Consider the following 6,824-nt stretch of genomic DNA (forward strand, 5'->3'; position numbering starts at 1 on the left):
AGCTCGTAATGCTCAATACGAGAAACTCATGACAACACTTTATGTTAAGCAATTGCAGAATTGCAGTTGGTAGGAAATGAGACTGTCAACATCTCCTCAGGCTGAGGGACAAAAACATCACCAAACACACTTTGCTGTGATTGAGAAATCCTCCCAGTGAAGGAAAATAAGAGAAAATACCAAAAGGATTCAAACCCAGCATCAGGAGCTGGTAACATGTAGCCCTTACCCAGCGTGGCTGTCCTGTTCAGAAAATGTGCTCTTGATGAGATGTTCCTCAGGCTGGCTGCCTTAGTCTGCTCCTCAGAGAGGAACAGGCCCCAAACAACTTTCCTTTTCCCTTTTCCACTCAGGATAAAGTATCATGTTTTCTGTTATCACCCTCAACTCAAGGAAGAGGGGGAAAAAATCTGTGTCCTATCTCAGCTGCATATACTGGGTGCAGGAAGGAGTCAGATCTTCTGGATATGTTTCTGAGGACTTTCTGCATTTCCTCTGGTAGCAGCTGGGTGGCATGTTTTCATACAGAGCTTACCAGCTCACACCCCTTCTCCTGGCCTCTAACTCACTGTCCCGCTCACCCCTGCACCACCAGATCTCCACAGCCGGGGCTGAAATTTGACTTTTTCAGGAAAAACGTGGGCTCATTAATCAATCACAGCACTATGATGAGTCCCCAGTGCAATATAGACGTGAACCAAAGTATATATAGTTGTAGGATATGTCAGGCTGGGCATTTTCAGCAGGCTCTGGTGCCATCGCATAAAGGCAGAGGCTAAGCCCTCTTCTACGATCCTGTGAAGAAGCCTGAACGCTCACGCTAAGGGATGATTAAGTCCGACTGAAAAAGGTGAACATTTAGGACTTGTTTGGCAGGGAAAGTGCTAAAGGATGCCAAGAAGAAGTCACTAAATCTTTTTTTGCAGTTGTGAGTGAGGAGGGCTTCCTGGGAAACTCTCCAGCTCCAGCGCTGCCTGAGTCGGCCACGCAGGGCCTGTGAGCCAGCTCCACCTCCGAGTCGTCGCCAGGCCCCCGGCATGGCCATGACTCATCCCTCCTTGGCTGTTTTTCCTCTCAAAGTTTCAGCATGGCAGAAAACCCCAAACAAAAGTGTGTTGGGTAGGGAAGTGTGCTGCCCTTGTCAGAAACATCCATGTAAAAACTGCCATCCTGTGTTAGTCAGCCCTGGCAGACCCGCTGCTGCTCTTAACATCAGTCTCCCTATATAACACACTAATTACCCTACTAATTCGGGCATAATCAAAACCGTTCGTTTGTTTTACTCAAATTCCCATTTACTCAGTTCCCAATCCCTGCTTTGCCCAGGGGAGTGGGAATGGCTGGAGAAGGCTCATCATGTTCTCTGAGCAACAGCAGTGATGCAGTGTCAGTAGACCTCAGATAAGATGGGCTCAGAGCAAGAAAATCCAAGGAAACGCAGTGCTACAGCACCAGCTGCACTGTGAAGCCAGGGCTTGGCCAGAAGTTGTGGATTGGATTCACTCAATATCAGTTACAAATTAATGACTGATTAGATATATATAACCAGAATATGCTTAGATTGCAAGAACAGTCTTTCAGGGAGATGACCCTTTTGCCCCACAACAAGGGGTAAAAGGAAGGTGTCCCATCCTTGTGCTCACCTCCCCCATGACCTGCTGGTGGAGAGATGTGTGGAGAGACTGAGACACAGGGAGAGAAGAAATTCTGAAAATACCTGTGAAATGGCATCTCAGTCGGAAGCAAGGGAAAACAGAAATACTACTTTATGAAAAGAAAGCTTGCCTGAGCTGCTGTGGCTAACACATGGCTGGATGCTGGATAGGAACAGTGTTGAAAATCACTGGATACAGGCCACTAATATATTTGAAGGGAGAAAATGCGGCTGAAACCGAAGCCTTGCTGAAATCAGGGAGGATTTTGCCATTTGATGTATTGTGAAGCACCAGTTGCCAAGCCTGACTTCAGTCCAATGCCATTACCACAGCTCCAGGGCATCCATTTCAGCTGTGGGATAGTCACCACATTTTGCTGTTTATGGCTTTGTCTGTGATATGCTAGTAACCACTGGGGCTCTGGCTTGTAGCTTGCTGGCTGTGAAGCCAAAGTTGTATCACACGTAAGAGGGCTGTCTGCCTGACACAGCTCAGCTAACACCCTCAGAAACATTTCTTACTGTGTGAGGCTGCCAGGACGCGTGACGATAAAGTTTCACCCCGCTGCACAGAAGGCAGGATTAGTACGTTCAGTGCTGAAATGCGCGCTTCCTACCTCCTACCACAGGGTTAGCTCTGAATTCCCAGCCGAGGAAGCAGAGGGTTTAGATTAGGAGGCTCCATTGATGCAAATGCGTTTTAAAGCAGCTTTTTATCATGAGTGGTGGTTGCTGGTATTTTAAAATTGTCTGTTCCATAGAGCTGACAGAGCCAGCTTCCCACATCTCTAGAAATCTACTGTGAATGCTTTCTTGGTTTCCTCTACATAAACACTGTCCAAGTGTGTGACTGCTGAAAGGACAGGCTTTCTGTTCCTGCAGAGGTCTGAAACATGTTTTTTTTTTTCTGGTCAAATAGCAGTGATGCTGATTTGGCTCAGGCAGGTTCCCAAATCATCTGCAAGCTGCTCTCTTGCTGGGGGGGACTGGCCTTGTTTCTGGAATTTCCATCAGAGGAAACAAATGTTCCTGGGGCTGCTCGCAGGTACCAAGCCACGCTAGGTGAGAGGAAGAGGGGGCTTTTCTCTGGTGTAGCATCCAGAGCTGCAGCTGGGATGTGACTAGGGAGGATGAGGATGAAGACTCCACAGGGGACACCAGAGAGGTGAATTCCCCTTCACAGGTGAGAAACCAAGCACTCCGTGGGCAGGGGGAGTCTCGCTCCTGAGGGCTGGTGGGCTCGGCGAGGGGATGCAGGGGGCTCGTGGAGCTGCTCCTTCTCTCAACACCTGAGGCAGGGCAAGGCCCCTCCTCCCAAATTTGGCTCAGGCCTGATTGAGGCTGCTGTGAACCCACTAAAATTAACCACTCTGCAAGATGTCCATCTTTCACCGTGCACCATGTAACGTGTCCACATATCATGATGGGCCTTTCCTCATGGCTGCAACACGAAAAATTCAGCCAAAACAGACATTGTTTTTCCTATGCTGCATATGAATTATGGAAGGTACAGCACACTACCTGTCTCTCCATTCACTTTGTGTGTGTGACCTCACACGGAAAATTTGGGAAATTTAGGCAAGTAAACTGGCAGGTGCCTGTGGTGCTGGAGGGGACATGAGAGGTGTTCAGATGGGATAACCCTGGTTCTGGGAATGACACTGCGTGTCACACTGCCAAAATGCAGCTGTCTCCCATTTGGCCATAAACGAGGCCAATGTCCTTAATGAATGGATGCAGGCTCACTGTGGGTACTTCTAGCATCCCTACCTCCTTAGTGGGATGGCAGGCTTCCCGCTAGGGCGCCGTGACTCACAGTCTGAAGGAGCTGAAGTCTGCACTGCCTCTGCAGGAGGCCGCTGGCACCCAGCAGAAAGGCCTGGTGGTGGAATTGTTCCAGACACTGCATCACTTCAGCTCTGAGTCTGTTCTCTTCTGAATATGCAGAGGAACTCGTCTAATGCGCCTTTGAAATCTGTGTCCTTTTCTTTTACTTTTCAAACGTACAGCTCTGAAAGACAGGGTTGTATCTATACCTCAGGCCTTCACAGCACTCCGGCATTGAACAGGCACTTGTAACTTGTGGTAGCATAAGCCAGAACCAGGCCTGAATATCTTCCTTTACTCTTTCAAGTGTTACCATTAGGCATTTCTTGATGCCTGACTTTGGTACCACAGAGCCCAAACCTGCCACCTCTGTAGAAAACAACCACACGAGCAGCTCAGTGGCCATCAATGCCTTTATTCACAGCGTATGGTACAGCTCATGAGGAACATATCTGGCAGGCTCTGGCCCTGAATTAATGTCAGATGTTTGTGTTTCCTAGATCACATTACTCCTGCAGGGATAGCAGCTTTTGGGTTTGAGAGGAGAAGTCCCTAGAAAGCCAGCTCTGAGACATGAGGCCTATTCAGGAGGACCCCAGAGGTGGCAGATGAGAGGATACGAGGCTTCCAGGACTACGCTCAGATTTAAATGATTATGGTGATTTGCATTAAAAACTTTTTTAATTAAACAACTGATTCAAATGCAAGCAGGCAATCTTGCTGCTGTCAGCAGGTGATCCTGAGGTTCAATGGGAGACATGTGTTAGCCTTTGTCCTTATTAGAATATCTCAAGATACATCTCAGTGCACCAGTTGGACATCTTATATATCTTCAGAATATTTTGCAATACTATAATAACCCTGTGTCCCAAGAATATGCAGCAGGCTGTATCTTATTTGTGCTACATTGGTATCTAATGGCCCATTTTGCCAAGTACTATAAAACACATAAAATAGGAATTAATCCTGGCCCTCAAGACCATTTCCAGGGACAAGCAATAAAACAACCCAAAAAGTGGTGAATAACTTGCTGAAGTTCCTCAGTGAATCAGTGACAACGTCAAGAGTACAAACAGATATCTTGAGTGCAAGCCATTAGAGCACTCTACCTATCTGTGATGGTCCCTTGGTATTTGTGATTCCAGGACACATCACGGCTTGGTATTTATGCAGAAACATGCAGAACTTCTGGCCAAGCCTAAGAAGCTTCGTGTTCTGGGAGAGTAATGGGAGCAGAAGTGCAGCTCCCAGATGAGCGCTTTTCTTAAAGACAATCATTCAAGGGCCAAAACTGGGGGCTCTGCCTTTTGAGTAAATGTATTGTGTACAATATGCTCTTTAAAACAATAGCAACAAAAGCTCTGTGTTGCCTGGAGCCAGTTTTCTATTGTCTTTGGTGACCCCTCATCTAAAGCGTGGACGGAAGCCAGGCAAAGCCTGGAGTGTGTGTGGCACAGGGAGATGGGAATAAGAAATGGCAAGTGCCATTGTTCTCCTCTTTGCCTCCCCGTGAACAGCGTTTCAACTCTGTTTTCAGTTGTCAGAAGAGATTAGATATCTAAATTACGGTATCAATAAGTGGTCTGTCTGATCACTTGGGTGCAGAAAATGTGTTTCACAGAGGAAACTGTCAGATGTGTGGGGAAGCCACTTGTGTATTACCAGAGCAGTATCGTGCATGTTTACAGAAAGTCAGAATCTGAAGACAGCGTTTGAACAATACAAAAATAATTAAATTAACAGGAGTCCTAGGAACAAAGGATTCGTTTTCCCAGCAGTCTGCCAGCATGGACAAAGGCTGGGCGATCGGCTCCGCGTACGACAGGTCTGCAACACTCAAGAGCTGTCCTCAGGAAGGCCCTCTCCAGGGGAGCTGCATTGAAATGGAGTTGTTCCTCAAAGAGAAATGAAAACTTCCATATGAATGATGGGAGGAAACCAAACAGAAAAATATTATTGCAAAAGGGGGAGGAAAGGAATGAGCTATTATTGTAAATGCTTACCAGCAGAGGACACTTGTGTTAGCTTTTGGCAGAACAAAAGGGCATTGCAAAGAAAGTCAGAAAAGTGCTGGTTTTCAAAACACTTTATAGTCAACTCTGTAATCATAATATGTGCACATAACCTCCAGAGGCTTGAGCAGGGGAATATGAAAATGTCCACAATGTTTTTCTCCTGGAGACGAGCTGAATGTATTTCTCCTTATAAAAAATATGGGATGAAAGAAATGTATGGGGAGCATCATGTCCCCCACCAGCCCCACTGGGGAGCTCCATGTGGGGACAGCCTTTCCCTCCTCTCTATCACTACTAACGTCAACCATTGCTTGTGGGTGGTTTAAAGCACACATGCATCACTTCTGATCTCCAAAAATGCCATGGAGTGCTGGGCTGATGGGGCCCCAGCCTGCAGATGGCCACTGGTGGGCCAGCTCCCATTGTGGAGCATTGCCAGTTCTCCCACCCCAGTGGGTGTCTGGGCCTGGGGCCAGCAGTGCAGGTAGCAACGATCCAACTGGAAATATTGTGGAAATATTTTAATCCTGTTGAGAAAATGGCCCTTTTACTGACTTTCCTTAGGTATGGATGGGACAAGCTCGTGTAGGTAGAGTAGCAAGATGAAGTTAAACCTAGGCTTAATGTTGGACCAGGGTGACAGGAACCCAGCAGGGTGTGGGTAAAGACATTTTAAAGTGATGGAGCAGAGCAAGAGATAATAAATTCAGGGAATAATCCTGTTCTAAGAGGAGGGGTAAGTAAGAGGGATGAAGGAGTCTGCATAAAACACTGTTCTGGTTCAAAAAGTGAGGCAAAACTTGATCACTACTCAATCTCCAAATGCAAAAATAGATGGAGGAGACAGCAGTTAGGGAACGGGCACCCATGGCCCTTTTGCTCTCTCACCACTTCGAGGTTTAGGGGAAAGAGAAAATGCAGGGAGGAGCCATCCAGACATCAAAGCTGGCACAAGAGCCTCAGGGCTACAGTCCCCTTCCCCATGCATTTCCACACAGCAGATTTAAATAAGGAAACAAAAGGAAAATATGTTTGTGGTGCTGATGTGAAATTCATAGCCACAACAGTTCTGCTTGTGCGTTACTTCATCCTGCCCTCACCTTTGCCTGCACAGCTCTGTCTCACAGACGTGAGGAGTGTCTGTCTCTGCTGTGTGTTGTACAGGGATCAGTGCAGTGGGGCCCAGCCTCTGCTGGCCCCTGATCCATAGTAATCATAGAACCACAGAACAGTTTGGGTAGGAAGGGACCTCAAAGACCAGCTGGTTCCACCCCCCTTGCCATGGGCAGGGACACCTCCCACCAGACCAGGTTGCCCAAAGCCCCATC

The sequence above is a fragment of the Aythya ferina genome (genome assembly GCF_964211825.1).
Source record: "Aythya ferina genome assembly, chromosome: 3".
Classification (NCBI taxonomy): Eukaryota; Metazoa; Chordata; class Aves; order Anseriformes; family Anatidae; genus Aythya; species Aythya ferina.